The sequence below is a fragment of the Anser anser genome, assembly GCF_964211835.1.
Source record: "Anser anser genome assembly, chromosome: 4".
In the NCBI taxonomy this organism is placed as follows: domain Eukaryota; kingdom Metazoa; phylum Chordata; class Aves; order Anseriformes; family Anatidae; genus Anser; species Anser anser.
This window is the reverse complement of record NC_139724.1, coordinates 46,080,699-46,100,774: the sequence shown is the minus strand read 5'-3', so window position 1 is coordinate 46,100,774 and position 20,076 is coordinate 46,080,699. Positions and strand designations below refer to the sequence as shown.

Sequence of the window (20,076 nt, the reverse complement as noted above, 5' to 3'; positions counted from 1 at the left end):
TCTAAGCAAAAATCAGAAGAATAAAACCCAACATAGGGGCATAACTATAAAGACCCCATGTCTTCAGTGCTCTGGAGGGTATCTCAACATTCCCGCATGTAACAAGATAAGGAAGAACGTTACAAAATTGTTGCTGGAGGCAATGTAACAAAGGCAGGAAGAAAAATAATTCTTTTTGCTCTAAATAACATGAGTTGCTGCATATGAAGTGCTGAAACAGCTGAATATGAAGTGCTGCTGTAGAGGTGCTGGGCCACATTTCATCCTGTATAGAACTATCTGACTTAATTGTGCACTTGCAGTTCAGTACACCAAGACTGAATTCAAGTCAAAGTTATTTTTTCTAAGGTGAAGAACCAAGTTTTCACAAGCCATTGTGCAAATGGAGAGTCAGACCCCTGGCAGTTACACAACTTTCATTAAACTCAAGTTAGTAACCTGTCAAGTCAGAGAAGGAACAATGATATAGCATCAGTGCAGCCTGAACTGAAAAGTTCATCTTTACACGTATCTTACAATGATATCAGCCACTAAAGTGACCTTAGTTTAGCAAACTCATCCTCATAAATGCCCTGGCCACAGAGAGACAAGATGCTAACTAAATTCCACTGCTTTCCAGTCAAATGGTAAATTTGACCAGGAAATACTCAGAAAAAGCAGATATAGCCAGACAGAAAATTACTGATGGGAAGCAATTTATGTGGAAGAATCACATGATCACATCTTTGCCTCATGTTTTAGTTTTAACCCCAAATTAAATGCAAACAAAATTTAGATGAAAAACTAAACTATAAGTTTTGGGCAAAAAATAATAAGATGAGAGAAACTATAAAAAGCTGAGAAAAACAAAACAATGCCTGTATATTATTGATCGTGTCTTGGCTGTTGCTGCCAGCATCAACAAATAATGAGAAATGACAGACAAGGTAACCAACATGTATGGAAGGTTCAACAAATTTAGATTCAGAACTAACTCAAGAACACTGATGTAAAAAACAGGATGAGAATAAAAATGTAAGAACTTGAGCAAGTGATAGTGGGCAAGAATATTATCTGCTTATATACAAGTTCATTAAGTTTCTAATTATTATAGTCTTAATAGCTTTAACTCAGGAAAAAGTCAAACATATAAAAATGATTACCGTAGCTATTTATCTGCATGCTGTTGAGCTGGTTAGCAAGTTGTGTTGTAGATGAAGTGGATGCAGTATTTGGGCAGGCTGGCTGTGACTGATGACTGTAGGGAGGATAGAAAAGTCCTGTATTGTTTGGAGGTGGAGGGCCTTGAAACCTGAAGGGAAAAATGAGTGCGGTTATGCCAGGAACTACATCAACCAGTCATAATCCCAGAAGGTCCAATACCTTCTCAAGGGTGGTGCTGAAACAATTAATTAGGTTGAACAAACTTTCCAGAGAATTGTCATGTTCTGCTCAGAAAAAGTATATTTTTGTTAAAATAGTCATGAAGCACAAAGAGAGAATGCATTTTTTCAAACGTGTTTGTTTGTATACTTATTAGAAACAAAGAAGCTTGAGTATTCCATGGAGAAGAGACAGAGACTATATGAAAGCTTGAAGATTAAGAAACTGAAGCTTCTGAACTTAGCACATCCCTCCATCCCCTTTCCATGCTTATGAAGGAAGCTCCCCTATCAGGGATGAATGAAGAGTATTCAGAGAATATCTGCAAAGAGAGGGCAATGGACAGAGAAACTGTTAAGGACTTATCAGTTATAGAGGGAAGAGGAGGATGAAGGTGGGGAAAAACTGCTCCATGGTTACCAGACACAGGAAAGCATAAAGGCAAGAGAAAGAACTGAAGAAAAGAGGTAACACGTGACTATTTCATTCTGATCAAATGAGATCTCAGGCTATCTCCCAGATATCTACATTGTTTTATCTACAACCATTTTAAAAACTGAGGATAGTCCTAGGTATATCAAGAGAAGAATTCACTTTCCTTGAAATTTTGATAAGGAGATTTCCTTTCCCAGAATAGCAGCTCTCAGCAGTTCAGGAATAAAACAAGATCAGGTAAAACCAAAATCAGGTAAAAACAACAGGCGTGTAGCTGTCAGGACAGTGACCAAAACTTAGGGAAGAGAATCAGTATTTTGCTGGGCTGGTCATGTCACCCTGACTTTCATTTTCCTTGTTTTCAGGACAACCACTGCTTCTCCCTGTCCATTTGTACACTTTTTTTTTTTTTAAAAAACAACAGATGACCAGCCTCTGTGAGTCCTCTTTACACAGTTGTAACACACAGACAACAGGCTTTCCTATTCTGATGCCTCATAAAACATATGCATGGCTTTACCTGAACACAGATAACTTCACCACAACTAAACAAGCACAGAAACAGAGTAAAGCTTCAGTCAACTGAAACAAGAATGTTGTTACATGAAATTAAGTTCACTAAAGCTAAAATAGCTATACGTACACAAACTCTAATTTTGTCACTCATGGGAGAGCAGCAAAATAATTAACAATTGACAGAATTAATTAAGAGTTACATGCATTTACCCACTTACAACCCACCCTGCAATACAACCACTCTAATCAAGCTTGTCCACCCTATCCTTTCATCCCCTCATACCATAATTTTTCCAAGATTCATTTTTACAGCTTCAACCTGTCCCTAGTTTTCTCCCTCCCCCACTCCTATCTCCTTCACTTCTTCCTGTAAGTTCTGGAGGCAGGAAAACAACACTTAAATTCTTCATGATTAATCTCAGACTAACTGACCAAGCAAAAGAGCAACAGTCATCCATCTGAAAAATTATACCAAACCTGCATTATAAGATGTCTTTAAAGTACCCTACAGATCCTTGGCTGTGATCCCACAGCAATGAAGCAAAGGCAAGAGAGGGGAAAAAACCTACAGCTATATAGACATGTACCAGCTTCTAGTCAAAACTCACCAGCAACTATTAATTTTTAAATAACAACTTCTTGGTACCTCACAACAAAGGAGAATTAAGAAATCTGAAAATAACTAAAAAAAAAGCAACTTATAAGTGCTCCCTGAAGAGCACTTCAATATAACACCTAACTGCTGCTTTTAAGCAATGAGTCTAAGGTTCAAGCAGAAATAATAGTTAAAAATAAAACAAACAACTCACGATAAAGACCTGACTTGTTCTAGAAATTGAATTAATGAGATTATAGATTATACTGCATGATCTAGCAGCTTGACATCACAGAGAACTGAACTAGAAGATCCAGTTCAGAACTGGAGTAAGTCAGAACTGCTGAAGATAAAAGGGATGCCATACTTAAATGCCAGTGAAACAGCCAAAGAGAGGTCAAATAACTTAGATAGATCTCATGTATTAGTTCTTGAAAGTCACCTGTGCGTTGGCTGTCCTGCTGCACTGAGCCCGTTCTGGAAGTTGGTCTGGCTGAACTGATGTGTACCAGGTGGTGGAGGCCCAACGGGAGCAAAAGATCCAAGAGGCACAGTTGATTTTGACATACCTGCCAGACAAGAAGCACTTTTATGTAAGAATCCTTAAAAAAAAAAAAGCACATGATCATCAAAAATTACAAGTGTACAGCCCTGCTCTAACAATAAGAATAGCAGCTCCAGGTGGCCCTACTTGAGTGGGGGGGGGGGGGACGGGGACGGGGACGGGACAAGATGACCCCCAAAGGTCCCTTCTAACCTCAGCCTTTCTGTAAGAAAGGAAAGATTTTTGGTCAGCTATAGAAGCAGATATGAAAAAGACAGCAAAAAAGGAACCAACCAGTAGTTGGCAACTTTCCAGCAAAAGAAGCCAAGAGGGACAGTAAGGAAGAATCAAGAACGGAGAAACAGACCCTCCAGTCCGATTTGGGATACTGAAGTTCCCTATCACCTGCTTACTTTTGTAGGGAGAAGCATGAGATCCCTTTGCTTTCAGTGACCTCGTCAGAAAGTTTGGAACAATCTTAAAAAAAAAGAAAAACACAAAAACACAACACCAATGCTGCTTCCATATGCAGGTCCGGTAAATCTATGCTAAGAAGGGTTAATTCAGATCTAGAACATCAACTATAAAGGGATTATAATTTATGTAAGAACCACTGTTGAATAAACAGTTTTTCAATCTTTATTTCTTGAATTATTTTCATTTAAATTAATCTAACATCAAAAATTTGTTTGGCACCTAAACTGGTATTTTTTCCTAGCATTCTAATAAGCCAATTACCAGAAGTAATTCTGACTACATTTAGCATTGGGTTAAAGTAACAACTCCTGCTGTCTTTAAAAAGACTATTTTATATATAAAACAAAAAAAAAAAACAAACAAGCAGTTGGATATTTGGTTCTGTTATTACCCTACCCAATCACAAATATTGAGTTTAACATAAGTTACCATAATCTGACTGGTATTAAAAAAGTAATTCAGACATCTTTACTATCTTAACTGTCATTTTCCTCTGTGAAGTCATATTGAAGTGATCCCTCTCTTTCCTCCCTATTTTTCCTAGGTGTGTTAATAGACTTAATGAAGGAAGAGGGAATCTTACTTTTGGGATATTTCCCACCGTTCCGATTCACAAGTTTAGTATGCCTAGAGTTCGCTGAAATTAGACCAGTTCACTGAAATTAGACCAGCAAAATGGGCTTCAGTTCTATGCTCTCAAATTTCTTTTGTTGATGTTTTGTTTTTAAGATCTCAGCCACCATAGTCTCACTTATTATACTTCTTGAAAAATCTGAAGCCACATACCAAGTTAAAATGAATGAAACAGAAAGGAGAGACAGTAACAGTCCAGTTTATCTTTTGGATGTCAAATTATATTATCTGTAACATGATTTCATTTGTAAACAGCAAACAAGCCATCTGCATGTAAAAGCTACCCAAGTTCCCTTTCCTCATGGAAAGTAACCATCCCCTAAGTGGTCAGAAAGCAGATGGGCTCCACTTACCGAGCATTATCCAAACATGTCACCAAGCAAGCAAGCTTAAGCAGTAAAACATCAACCTGTATTTATAGGCACATTTACGCTCAGGAACCTGGTTGGACACAGGTCCTACTGCAAAGAATACAACCCATTTCTGAAAACCTTGCTTGCCATTAACACACAGGAGTTGAGAAACATTTCTTTATTCCCAGAATTTTGTTGTTGTCTGTATTAACACCTGTATTAGGTTAATCACAGCACAGCGTTGAGCACTGGTGCCTACTGCTTCCCGGACAATGGAATTCACACAGAGGTCAGAATCCCACTACCGGGCATCTTACGTCAACACCTGGGCACAAACAGTAACGCAAGCAAAGCCGGGGCAGGATCCTTATGCATCAGCAGCGTATAGCTGAGCACCGTGTGTTGACATAAGTATGATGAAGAGATGCAAAACACCAAAAGAGATACAAAAAAAAATCACAAAAAAGCAGACTGAAAACATATTTTAAGCCAATTTCATACCTGGTTGAGGCGCTGCTTATGAGGAGTTGGGATTGCCCTAATGCCCATAATGAAGTGAAGAATTAGGTGGTCCAAAACTTGTAGAAAAGCCTCCCACTCTTGGCTGGTATTGGGAATACAGAGGAGCTGCAACATAACCTTGTTGACTCATGATGACAATATTCTTACTCCAAGTATGGCGTCCTCCTTAATGATCTGCAAAAGACAAAGAGACACCTGCTACTACTCTTCATTCTTTGGACATTTTAAAAGGCTGAGAATTACGCTTCCAAAAAGACCTAAAACAAACCTGGAGGTAAAAATGGATTTGGAGGTCAGGGGAAAACGATGCTTTTATTTGACTGCAACTGGTTGGTTACTTTCCTTATCACTGCCTAAATTCAAACAATTCACTGAATTTATCTGAACAGGATTCACCTCTCCCAAGCAAGAGAAAAACTGTAACTAAAGGATGTATAGGTGGAAGAAAACATCTCAAATTGTTCTCTTCACAGGGAAAAACTAGACTTCTGCTACACCTGCAAAATAGACAGTAAGTCCCACGTGCCAGATACCAGGTACTTTGAAAAAATCAGGAAAAGCAGAGTGACTAGAGAACAGAACTCCTAGCAAATCCTCCAATGCCAGCAGACTCGTTTTAGATGGGGTATGGAACATAGCACCAGCTCCTCATCAAACCTTCTACATCATCCCTACTCCCAGCAAGTGAGTAAAAGCTTGCTTTCAGTGCTGGTAAAACTGTGAATAAATTACAGGATGGACAGAGAACCTATTTCCAGCTGTCTTCCACATTACTGGCCCAGACCTGAGCAGGCTTTTACACTAAAGGACTCTGTAGTGTGATGAAATGGAGCACAAGGCATTCCACAAGTGAGAGGCTGTTCTCTGAGGGCAGTACGGCCTCAACAGTACTATACGATGTCCAAACTGTTACCAGGCATCTTTTACCTAAGCTTTCACATCTTGATTCTGTTGTTTTCAGAGAAAGAAAAAAAAAAAAAAGAACAACAATAAAACACCAGAATTTGACTAAAAGCAATCAAAAGAAGTTTTCTGATGATGAGGACATTCACAAGACATTTAATCTCTTTCCTGATATTCCAAGATACTTCTAGGAAACTTTCAGAAACCAGAAACATCTGATGAATACTACACTGCTAAACCAGATGACTGTATTTTACATGACCAGTTTTCAAATACAGAGCACTTTCAACCAAGGGATCTGAAAAGTAACTGACGTTGTACACTCTGCAGCCTTGATTGCCAACTTTCACTTTTGTAAGTAAGAAAGATTCTTCACTTTTGATTGCATGTTGAATTTAAGAAAACCGGAATTCCACTAGCTTTCTTTAAAACCAAATTAAAAGTGTTTTGAGAAATGATGAGGATCTGAGCGAGCATTTGGTGCTTCTGTGAAGCCCCAACTAGGGCATCCCCAAAGAACTAGAGACTAAACCAGCATTTCATATGCTAGATGTTCCTTTGAAATAGCTTTGCCAGCCACCTATATTTCACATTCCTTGGATTGCAGCATGAGGTGATGCAGACTGGATCAGGAATTGCAATCCAGCAGCACGCATGAAGGCACCATCTAATCAGACACACCTACGAAACCACAAAATAGACAAATTCACGCTGCACTGACACATTTCAGTACAGAAAAGCTATGCTCATCACAAAACCCACCTCTTGGCTTCTCTTATTAAACATACATTTCTGAAAAAAAAAAAAAAAGTTTTACTGATCTGTCATGTCAGACAAGAAGCTACTTGGAGCTGGGTGCAAGGCCCAGCCCTCCTCACACACTGCTCGTGGCACGAAGCCACACATTCCTCAGAGTGCCGTAAGATTTCTTGACTGAAGCATTAATCTGCTTTGGGTGGGCAAGCTTAGGGGGTTTCTCCCATTTCTTAGTTAAGAAGGTAAGCATAGGAAAAGGGGAAAAATATTTACACAGAGGGACTTTTTGCTGCCAGCCATACTTTCTTCCCTCCCTTGCCCCCATCAGAAGAGACATGACAGTGTGAGTCTTTTACTCCGAAACAGTAAATCAGCACCAAATTACCTACACAACCTACACACTGGTATAAATGCATATGTATTTTAAATATATAAAAAGGAAGAGATTTGCACTTTGAGGCAGCTGCAGCAGCCAACACCTTTAACAGTGACAGCGTCCATGGGAAATGACTCCCCCCACAGCTTCCTCACACACAGCCACACAAAGTCTTGCCACGTCGAACTTCCCACAGGCGCTACAAACACACAGAGGTTGTGCTGGAGAGAGACAGGAACTCTGAACCACACACAGGGAGGGCAACGCAAGCTTATCCAACACAGTTCCAGATTCTACTTAGCACTGAGCATATTTAATCCCTTCTCAGATACATACATATAGAAACACGCAATGCAACTGGTTTGGAGACAACATCCGAGGTACCAATAGACACAGATCCCTTAAGATTTTAGTGATCAGGTTCTGACAAGAGACATACGGATTCATTCTGGAAATGGCATGAGAAAGATCAGAGGATCAACTAAACTGAGAGCTTCCCCCGGGTTTGTTTACTACAGTGTCATTACATAAAAGGACAAAATAAGATTTTGTCTTCCTCAGCGCCAGGTGACCTTACGCCCCATGGCCTGAAGAACAGCACTGACACAAACACCTCTCCACAACTTACTGCTACCCCAGCACAGTGGGGGTACCCCACCACACTCCACTGCCAGGCTATCTCTATGAAACTGTAAAATCCCCTCGTGTGCACACAGAGGCAGGACAACAGAGTTAAAAATAAAAGGCCACGCTGTCCAGTACCCGAAAGAGAGCTATTAGCTCTGTATTTCTGCAGAGGCACCGTGACGATGCACCTAGGAAGCGGTGCTATCCCTCCCCAGGGCATGCTGCAACCTCCGCTTGGCAAACAGCGTTTGCCATGCGTACCTCCACACACACACACACACAGAGGCAGGACCAGGACGGCACACAACCGCACCCTCACTCTTTACTCCTATAGCACACACCTGGAGGAACCTCGCAAAGCACAGACTTAAGTTCCCCGAGCCCCGCTCGGGACCCCCCCGGCACCTGCGCGCCGCCGCCGCCCCCCTCCGGCCCCGGCACCTGTGCGGGCACTCACCGCAGCCCCCCCCCCTCCCCTTGCCCCCCCGCGCGGCCGTTAGGACCGTTAGGGCCGTTACCTGGGCGCCGCGTGCAGCCCCCGCACGCCCGCGCGCGCCGCCGCTCGGTGCCGCCGCTCAGCCGAGTGCCACGTCCGAACCCGCGCGCGCCGCCGCCGCTCCCCCCCCCTCCGCCGCCGGGAGCGCGCCCGGCCCCGCCGGCTGCGCCTGCGCAGTGCGCGCAGCAGAGCCCGGCCCGCTGCGGCCGGATGGGGGGAGCTGTGGGGGGGCTGTGGCAGTGGGACGGGGGCTCTGATTCGGCATTGTCCTGCCGTACGGGGACACGATTCCTCTTTAAACACAGACAAGCACTAAAAATGCAAGCACTTTTCCTCACGTGTGCTTTTAAAATGTCCATCTGCGGCAATACGTATGCATGTATTTAGAGACACAAAATTATGCCTCCTGTATATCCAGAGTGAAACACGACACAGGTACCTTACCTGTTTGCCTGCTCTGGTTTGAGTTACTGTCCGAGCACAATTAAAAACACCGCCTTGGTTACAGCACAGAATCAGTGGTTTTCTAATTAACAAAGTAGAAACACGGGAGTAACACAAGGAAGATGTACTGGTGAAGTTTGCCTGTTCTTTCCAGTCAAAAAAACGAGCAATCTTCATGGTGCTGAGGTTAAAAAAAAAAAAAAAGGCAGACAATTAGAAAAGAAAAACAAAAAGTCATTCAATTAAAAGACAGCTTCAGAATTCAAGTCTACATGGAGTTCAGGCTTCATAGGCCTCATCCTTAGTGTCTGTTCTACAACCTCATTAAGGCTTTTGCAAGTACGTTTTGGGATTGAATAGCTTTATATGGAGCTAAATCTCAGTAGTGAGACAAGATTGTCAAAAACATTCATTACTATACAAAATAATTATGGAAAAATAACGTCTTTGAAATAGATGGCAAAAATAGAGGGGCATCCTTTACATGACAGACTTGGAAGAAGCCTCCATAGGCAACACAAAGAGGCAAGAACGAGTCCCAATGAGGCTTTGTACTTGCTCTCCAGGGCTGGACTCACCACTGAATAGCATAAACTGATTTTCTAGATGTTACTGGAATTAATGCTGTTGGATATTCTGCTCAAACTTTTCCAATCTCTCACTGTTGTCTAACCAGAACGGAAAACTTGGTCCAGGAGGTGACAAGCATCAGTTAAACCGCATGTGGTTTTGGCTGCGGAGTATCAGTGACTCTTTCATAAGCAAGATGCAAAGCGATGCCTTTCATCATTGTCGCGCTGCCGTTTCACCCGTTGTCCCTCACTCTTTTGCTGGTTATATGGACGCATACAATCACCTTCAGTTACACAGAATTGTTTTGAAATACCATGCCACTGAGAGGAAAATAACGACGCTAAGTTTGGACATCCCCTATTTTGCTGTGGAGACTGGCAAGTCACTTGTCCCGCCAGCCCTGTTGTGTCTAGCTTGCAGCTATTAACAGTAAGCAGCTGTGGATAATTCAGCACAGAAGAGCCTTGCACTTACTTGGCCACTGAATACTTACTATCAGATTTCTCCTCCCTGAAATCAGCTCTAGTGAAGCTGAAAGAGGAGATCAGCAACAGATCATATACAGAAACTATGCCATTGCCCGTTCTTCCCCCATTTCAGGCCAGTTCTGGAAATGGATCAAAACACCTCTTTTTTGGAGGCCACAGCTTGGCTTCCATCTGCCATTAGTGTGGAATGCTGAAACAAAATGTACCCAGCATGTCATGGTCCTGATGTTTTGAAGCTATGAGTAATATTTATCTGCAGTTTCCACCTATAAACACTGAAAGTTATTCAACGTCGTCAATTTCAAAAATGTGGAAATCATTAAAGATTTAAGTGCGTTACTGATCTGGAAAGTAATTTCATAAAAATGACGTTGCAATATCACTAAACTGTTGCCACTTCATTTTAGTTAAATGTTTTAATTTAATTTAGTTAATTTAGTTTAAATTTAATTTAGTTAAAAGTTTTAATTAAACTTTACCATAAAATCTATGAATCAGACTGATTTCTTCTCTATCATCATCAGTAATGAAGATCTTGTAGGTTAAAAAGTCGGTTCATCCTGAAGTTGTACCTATACAACACTACTGAGAACTAACTTGATTTACTTAAGACCTAATTTGGAGTTAGCGTTGGTGAAGTCAGTAGAGGAATTTGTCTAAATCTAGATGCTTTTTTTCATCCCAATTAAAAAAATAACAAATCCTCTGCCACCAAAATCTCTAATTTAAAGTTTTCAGATTTTTTTTTTATTAGTTCTGAAACAAAGAAAACAGTCTTCCATCACCTTGGGAGATACTGGTTACAGAACCCAAACAAACTAACTCAGAACCCAAAGAAGAGTAACTCAAATCTTTCAGAGACCTTTTTTTTTTTTTTCTTTTCTTTTTTTTTTCTTTTTTGGGAGGGGGAAGGGGAATGACTTAATGACTTTAATTCATAGAGCCATAGAACAGCTTGGGTTGGAAGGGACCTCAAAGGCCATCCAGTTCCAACCCCCCTGCCATAGGCAGGGACACCACCCACTAGATAAGGTTGCCCAAGGCCTTGTCCAGCCTGGCCTTGAACACCTCCAGGGATGGGGCATCCACAGCTTCTCTGGGCAACCTGTGCCAGTGCCTCACCACCCTGTGAGTGAAGAATTTCCTCCTAACATCTAATCTAAATCTCCTCTCTTTTAGTTTAAAACTATTCCCCCTTGTCCTGTCATTATCTGACTGAGCAAAAAGTTGCTCTCCATCACTGGAGCCTTCTCTTCTTTAGGCTGAACAGCCCCAGCTCTCTCAGCTTTTCTTCATAGGAGAATTATTTGGGATTAATAATGATTTGGGATTGATCTATTCCCTGAAATAACTACCAGTGGCCTACAGAAGCCCCTCACAGACAAACTGTGCAGAACTCCGTATCTCTATGTCATAGCACACTGCATTAAGATAATGCATGTTTCAGGGAAAACTAAATCCTTACCTAACCTTTTCATTTAGAGAATATCTTTAAAATACACCCTTAGCACAAGCTGCCAGGAAGACTGAGAACAGTACTGTGATGCATGAGATACAGACATGTTATCTCTCCTGGTGATAGCTATACTACAAATTTTGCAACAGTTAACATTGATTGTGTTAACATATAGCTGTGACAAGACAAGTATCTGCAGTTCAGTGCTATATGAAATATTATCTATCAAATATATTCTAAACTATTCTGTAAGGGAAGATGTAGACAATATCGGGTATGTTCTTTAAAGAAAAGACTATTTCATCACAAGGAATAGTTCAAAAAACTCCAAAGGTTCTACATACTAGAAGACTTTTTGTTGGTTTTGATACTGTTTTTTTTTCTCCTCTTAATTTCATTTGTATGTCCTGTAGACATAACAACAGGTTTGGTTTTGATAACATCAGAAAGGTCCTAAAGCTATTTACATATAAAGTTGCCTTTATTTTTCCTGTGTTGCTTACATATACTCAAAAATCTTCTCTAATGTTTTGTCTTCTATATAGTTAAGATCTATGGAGAACAATTTATGGTTTGCTGTAAAGCACTTCGCAAGCAAAATGAAAATGCATATTTACAAAGGTTGCATTTTTGTTTAAAATAAAAGAAAACTTTAAAAAAACAATCAAATATGGAAGGGACCATGTTGTTTTTTTTTTTTTTTTCAGGAAAGAAAAAAAGTGTGATGATGAGGTTAGCCTAAAAAAATGTGAGAAAAAGGAAAGATGTAATATTTCAGGAAATAGCACCCTACCGAAAGAAGAAACGGATCAGTGTTGTGACTCAGTTGCATTTCTAATATAAAAAACCAAGCACACTAAAAACATATATAGGGTTACAACAGAAGTGAATACTGATCTCTTTGTTAAATAATCTCAGTGGCAGTTAGAAAATATTATTGGATTACAGCCTTTAAACACTGCCCTATATAAAATAAAAACACAGACAGCAAAGGGTTTTTAGAATATTATACTGATCTAGCTGCTGTTATATAGGGAAAATAATTCAGTAATGTTAAAATGCTGGGCATACATTCATTGCTACATAATTTTCTCCTAAATAACTGGTGTTAGTTAGGTACTTCCTACAGTGACTATCCACTGTCCATTAGTCCTATTTCATGGGGCCATAGTAAAGGAAGAAAATTCCTTACCCTTTTTTCTGCAATATCAGACACTAAAGAAGCAGTTGGTCAGAGTACCCAAAACCAAAATCACGTCTGGCCAGAGGGGCCACTGAGACACAGTTAAGAATTGCTGAGCACATGGATTGTGCAAGCAATTCTCCCTTTTCCTTCCCGCTAAGTATAGACCTACTGCTCCACAGTGGTCAAGGCTGTTCTACCTCAGGCTGCTTTCAGAATAAAAGGTCCTGACATTCATTATAGTTTCCCAAATATTTTAGATGAATAAAAGTGTAAATCCCAGCACCTTGCTGAAATTCCAAGTGATAAAATTATAGTCTGTCTATTTGAATTTTTCTGCAAATTCATTTAAACTGAACATTACTCTCTGTTTTCTATTGTAAACTGTGCAATTTTGTTGCACTTGTACAATTGCTGGTTGCCTTTGAGCAGCTGCATTGTTCCACCCTAGAAATGGCTGCATTTTGTTATACTCTGCATTGGCAGAGGAGAGGAAGAACTGGGAGTGTGTCATTCCCTCCCAGTCCCAACCCTCTTTAAATGTCACTGGCAACTGGTCAATCCCCAGTGACAGACCCTTTTGTCTTCACGGTCCCTGGCTCCCCCCAACAGAGGACAAAAATCAACCATTACAGAGGACAATCCAATTCTTGCTTACTTCAAAGAGTATTGATAAAGCTTACTGGCATATTTGCAAAATATAAAATTATGCTTACAGGCAAAACACGATATGCAAGTATTTAATGCTATTATTTACCTAGGAGACTCACTCTGGGTCTTGGTAATAGGGCACTTGCCTTAAAGCCAAGTTTGTGATTTCTTGTTAGCTTGGTCTCTATGACCTAAAACCACTTTCTCTGAAACTCAGTAAGATAGAAATGATTATAAAATGCTCTAAGGTCCACCAGTTCTGTTCAAGTCAAACATTACAAAAGTGCACATGCTTTAGAAAACTCACTGTGGCTGCTTCTTTAAGAAGGATTTTCTGGCTAGTTCAGGCCTCTTGATTTTTCAGTATCTGAAACCTGCAAGGCTCCTCTCCTTCCCCTGGCTGTTGCTATTTTGGTTTTCTAATGAAATCAGCATTCTTGCAACTCGATCTGGAACATTTACAGGAGATAGATTCAGTGTTCTGAGAAAACTGCTGTGATGTTTCAGTTGGAGAATTTCAATTATAATTTTTAATTAATTTAGTACTGTCTAAGATGCATGAAAGTGGACGATCGCAGTACTAGATCTTAAAGAAAAGAACTCAAGACTTGATTACCCTGCTGTAATTGCTACATAACAAACTCTAACATAAAAAACAGAGAACTTCTCATTAAAATCCGATGAATAATGTATGATATATGAAGCACTGTGAATAAACATTAAGCCATCAGTGACAGTCTGAGAAAGGACAGCAGAAAGTTATGTGATCCTCTCCCTGTCTGCCTGATGAATGTATGGAATTTCTCAAACTTAGATACATTTCACTTTTACATTCAAAAGCATCTGAATTAGCTTTACTTCCATTGGCTTTCATTTTGTTTCCTGCCCATGTATAAAATTTCTGATGTGTTAGTGGAGTATTGCTAGAAAGAATACTCTAATAAGTGTACTGTCATAAAAAGGAAACCGAGTATATTTCTACTGTTATTAGTAAGTCATATTTGTTACATATAATCAATTGCCTACAGAAACTTAGGTAATTCCCTTTCTCTGCTCAGTTGGTATCACCAACAGTGTTAAGTTCATTTCTATTTGTTAGTACTGACACTACTGCTGAATGTACTGACATAACTGTTGAATGAATATATTGTATAAGAAAGACAGCTTTTCAAAATCACTAGGAAAGCATCTAAGATGCCAATGCTTTTGTGTTTATTCTCACTCACATTCACTGTCTTTCTGCTTTACACCACTATTAATATAGGAGCAAAAAATCCTCTACCCGAGCATTGAAAAATAATATAGGTACTAGACAGCAGTAAAGGAAATTGATCTGTCATTTGTAACAAATATCAGTATTTTTTACAAGAGTATTTTTTTTTCAAAATACTGTTTGGGGGACATTTAGATACCTCTCATATCAACTATTTGATTCTTTTCCTGTCACCAAAAATAAACCAACAAACCCACTTCAGAATTAAATCAAAGAAAATCAGAATTAAATAAACAAATCTGTCACATTATCCGTATACGATAGATCCAACAAAGGGGTAGGAGATGCTGCTGGCATAAAATAAGAAAGGGCAGGACCAACATTCTACATTACAGTAGGTCTCGCAGCATGCATACTAGATTTGCTCTGTGGGTACACAAAAAACAGTTGTCCAGGATTTGCAGATGTTGGCAGTTGTCTGGAAAGCCAGCAAATCCATGCCAATACCAGTTAAGCAGTAGATTAGCACCAAAAGCAGAAGCCTTTGTACAGACTGAAGGAGCTGAGAAGTCTGGAAACTGGTTTCTGGCAAGAAGATGCAGCACCACAGGAAAGGATCAGCAGGAGTTAAACATCAAGGTGATTTTGGAGGACATTTTTTTTTCTAATGTGCTCCATTTGGCAAAGAGTTAGTTATCAAAGCAGAGAGCTGGAATTCTTGTTCCTATAGCCAGGAATGAAGGATTGCTTTTTATCTATTGCAGTTATTTGCATGGGGGTAAGATTTCATGCGTGAGGGTCTTTGTTGTATCCTATTTGTTGTTATTGTTTCTCTGGTAAAAATCTAACCAGAACCATCCAGAGACAGAGAAAGAAATGCTGGTAGCCTTATGCAGATAGAACTTGATGCCGTGGCAACTCTTTATGAACAGTCCTCTTGCTAGATGCTCTAGTTTGAACCACAAACATCAGACTCACTGGGGCAGACACCAAACAAAATACTTCACTGTATTTGTAAAGTCCTGTTAGAAACTGCCTTACAAAGCTGACAGCCTAGTTTGTGCAGAGGAAAGAAGGAAGAATGGGGTACTACAGAAGGACACAAATTATCGAACCACCCACTGAGATGTTCAGAAGTTCAAACAGATTGCTCAAGTTTATACCATGGATTAGGTATTTTCCCCATTTTAAAGGTCCAGACCAAAACTTAAATGTAAATTTGCAAATGTAAAAACGGAACTCATATTTCCTGAGGCCCATACTGAGTTATAACACAATCGTTCCTCTGCTTCTCCTATTCTTATTTTTAGTACTGATAAATTCAATCTGGTGAGCCTGTCAAGTGGAAGCCTTTCAACAATGCCTGATTTACACTGCAATGCAAAAATTGTTGATTTTTATGCTAAACTTGAGCAATACATGTAATTATTCATTGTGCTTTCTAAAAGCAACTAGTCAAAGGGAATTAATCACTTTTATGCTGGCTAACATGAAACAAGTTTCAAAAGAAAATGAAATTTAATGCAGGTGAATATTCATCAGATTGATGTTAAATCTTCAAGATCTTTTCAATCTTCAGTGCGATGTTTTCATCATTTCAAATACACCACTAGGGCCGAATTCTTAGCTCAGCTACGATTAAAATCTATTTTCCAACTGAATGCAATATGGTTACTCTTGATTTATGCCACTGTAGTACATCAGAAAAGTTCAGTATGATATTTTTGTTTAGTCCAAAAGTAGGCATGAAATGTTTGCAGTGGGTTCTTTTCAGTAGGAAGAAGGGAGATTAGAAAAGCTGACTGCCTAAGGTGAATTGATAGACAAAAGATGCTGATGCAACTTTTCCCTGCCAAAACCAGTAAGAAAATACCACAGATAGTTTTCTTTTTGATTTAGAATCTTTTATCAGGATTTTCCCAACTACTCTAGCCAAAATGTAGTCATCCCATCTCCTGAGAGTCAAAATGAAATAGAGATAGGCACTTAAGAGTATCCCCAAATCCCAGGAGAAAAAGAGTTCTTCCTTATTAAAATATAGTGATAACTAAAAAACAGTGGAATGATACCTGGAAACACAAGTTCTAGCCCAAACCCTTACTTCAACATTAACTAAAATGTTACTCCTATGTTGCAGAAATTTTGTCCATGTTCACAAGTCTTGCAGTGAATGTGTTTTACTTTTGACTCACAACGAAATCTTGAGGGGCCTTTGTAGCTATTTTGCTTGATGATTCTTCTGTATATTCAAAAATCCTTGTCTTTCTATATATTTCTAAACAGCTCCTTTCCCAAGGCCCTTTGGGTTCCTCAAGACCACCTGTACTTCCAAATTGCCTGGACAACACAAGTGAGTGGCAGAAAGTAGGGAAGGAAATCTGGCTCCTATTGTAGTGTGCCGCTGGGACATGGTGAGGCCCCGTGCATACACCTGGAGGCTCAAAAGTCTTCTCAAAAGACTTTATTAGGCCAGGAAAAACAAAAACAAGAAATGTCTGCTTCTCTTCCATCAGCAGTTCAAGAATATACTTCCTGAGTATCTGGAAGTGGCTTGGGGTAGGAACAGGTAGGACAAAGACCAAACAAACATCAGAGATATGTTCTCCAAACTCAAGTTATCAATACATCTTTATTCACTGTATTTAATGGTGACCAGTCTTTGGCTATAGAGAGTCTGTGACATATTGACACCTATGCATAAACTTAGAAAGCAGATCTTCACTGATCTGCATCCTGGCATGGTGAATTGCAGAGTTACAAGGGAGCTCTCTCTGTATGAATTTCTACTCACTGTGTTATCAATCAGTAATACTCAAGGATATTAACTTAGTTTCTAGTTTGTAGGACCAAGCCATTTTTTTGTTGTTTTTTTTTTTTTTTTCACAATTGCTCCTAAAACCATAATAATAATACTATTGCAACAAGAATGACTCCCACTAACATAATTGCTTAGAGAAAAACCTCCTGGTAGTTGCATGGACAACTTTCTATCTGCAGCTGAACTCAGTTGACTTATGTTGTCTTCTTAGTGAACCATCCATAAATGCTACGAGTGTGATCTAACACACTTCTCAACAATGTCTGGCATTAACTGTGTATGCAATCAGTTCACAGTTTTACATTAACTCAATAACAAAATGCATGATTGTGACTATGGTGAAGTCTACCACCAAGAGGAACAGAGTTCTTACTCCTCTGCATGGGCTATCTACATTAATAAAGTTCTTCTTGTGGCTAGAGTTACTATTACTCATTCCACTAAGACAAAGACAGGGAACAAAGAGGTAGTGGAAAGATAAACAGGCAAAGGTTTGACCCTTCCTCAGTATCTAAAACTTCGTTAACCTTAGCTGAGCTGGTGTGGAGTTGAGGTAATTTGTTTCCAGCACAGAACAATAACAGATTACTTTTCCGCCTTTGAGGGAAGCGTGGCTGAGAACTGTTCAGCATTGCCCCTTACACTTGGCAGATTGCAGACTTACAGCTTTTCAGAAAGTGACGGTGCAACCCCATGTACTTCAGTTTAGAAGAAGAATTATCTCAGGTTTTAAATCATCATCACATTTACTTAATGTTTCTGAGAAAGTGTTTTTTCACACCAGAGTCAGATTCAGGACATTTCTCTGCTTCTTCTACTGTACTTCATTTGCCATTCTTCAAACTGGGGAAACAACGACAACAACAAAGGAATAGTTGTGAAATTCCAACCACTACACAATATCTAGCCTAATAATCCACATTAGGGATTAAAATTTGAAGCCTTTACCTTTACCAATGAGAAAATGCTCAGGCCTCTTACGAGCATGGGCAGGGCTTTCCAGTCTGGCCTTAAAGGTATCTAATAAGTATGTTATTGTTTTATCTTTTATTTCTTTTCTACTCACTAAGAGCTTGGTATTGCTGTTTTACTGTACCTTTACATGTCTGTACTTTCAGTCAGCAAACCCTATTTATCTTGCAGTGCACAGCTAAGTTCCTCATGCCATCAAACATCTGGATTCTATTATATTTTCTTGTAGGACAAGAGAAACTTGATGGGGGGAAAATGAGGAGCAATCAGCTTTAATGAAAGTTTGCTAGCACTGTGCAGCTTAAACCTTCCGTCAACATATTTCATTCACTTTGTCCATCATTTAAATCTTTTTCTAAAAAATTAAATCCTTTCCATGTGGCTCTGTTTCTTGTTGCTTCTGAAGTCAGTAGAATAAAAATTAAGCCTAGGAATTAAGCAGAATATTTTTTCTACTTCTACAAGGTTTGGGGAAAATGGAATTTATCTTTGCATTCAGAATTTGCTTTTATTTTACACAACTACTTAATTGTATTACTACTAAACAAGAAATGTTATTAGGCAGTGATTCAGGATAATAACGTAGACTGCATTGCCTTACACTACTCTTAGTTTGCAGAAACCACTTTATTTTAAAATCTCATTTGAAGGGATCTGTTAGATGACGCCATTTTCAATTCATTTTGGAAGAGACTGTTTTCTCAAGTGGTATGGCTGTGATTTTATCTTTTGTTCCATTAAACTATGTATTTTTTTTTCCCTGTGTAATTAAGAAAACAAAACAAAAAGCACTGACAATGTTTCTTTTCTTTTTCTCTTTTCTCTTTTCTCTTTTCTCTTTTCTCTTTTCTCTTTTCTTTTCTCTTTCTTTTCTTTTCTTTTCTTTTCTTTTCTTTTCTTTTCTTTTCTTTTCTTTTCTTTTCTTTTCTTTTCTTTTCTTTTCTTTTCTTTTCTTTTCTTTTCTTTTCTTTTCTTTTCTTTTCTTTTCTTTTCTTTTCTTTTCTTTTCTTTTCTTTTTCTCTTCTCTTCTCTTCTCTTCTCTTCTCTTCTCTTCTCTTCTCTTCTCTTCTCTTCTCTTCTCTTCTCTTCTCTTCTCTTCTCTTTTCTTTTCTTTTCTTTTCTTTTCTTTTCTTTTCTTTTCTTTTCTTTTCTTTTCTTTTCTTTTCTTTTCTTTTCTTTTCTTTCTTTTCTTTTCTTTTCTTTTCTTTTCTTTTCTTTTCTTTTCTTTTCTTTTCTTTTCTTTTCTTTTTCCCTGCTGATTCTCTCATTTGGCTAAAATCACATACTACAATAAATTGTGTAGTTTATTAAATTATTTACAGATGATACAGTTAGAATCTACTCGAAAGTTGTTAGAATGGACATTTTTAGGGAACTAGCCTATGTTGATTTTATGTGAAAAGAATCAGATAGGAAAAGAATGAAATGTTAAAAAGGAGAAAACCTTACCATTCAGGTATTTACAGCACTAAAATGCTGCCTATAAATTAGAGATCATGATATCCTCTTTCCCTCTCTCTATTTCTCATTACTAAGGAATGGGTGGAAAGGTTTGCATTTTTAAAGAATCCACAGACCTAGGGTAATTTTGTAGGAAACTGTAGCTGAAATGACAGCTTCTCTTTTATTGTGGAATGAAACGTAGCATACGTCTTATTTCTTTTCATGTTGCTGGAATGTCTT

At 38.9% G+C, this 20,076-nt stretch overlaps 1 pseudogene across 1 annotated transcript in view; it reads right to left on the bottom strand.

Moving 5' to 3' along the window:
- LOC310899530 (protein transport protein Sec24D-like) overlaps positions 1 to 9,018 on the bottom strand; it is a 52,545-nt pseudogene extending 43,527 nt beyond the window's left edge. The window contains exons 1-4 of the transcript XR_014589224.1: positions 8,618 to 9,018; positions 5,417 to 5,611; positions 3,351 to 3,477; positions 1,143 to 1,291 (exon numbers count right to left, since the gene is read on the bottom strand). The product of XR_014589224.1 is annotated as a protein transport protein Sec24D-like (transcript). The remainder of the gene's footprint in view (positions 1 to 1,142; positions 1,292 to 3,350; positions 3,478 to 5,416; positions 5,612 to 8,617) is intronic.
- Between the last annotated feature and the right edge of the window lie 11,058 nt (positions 9,019 to 20,076).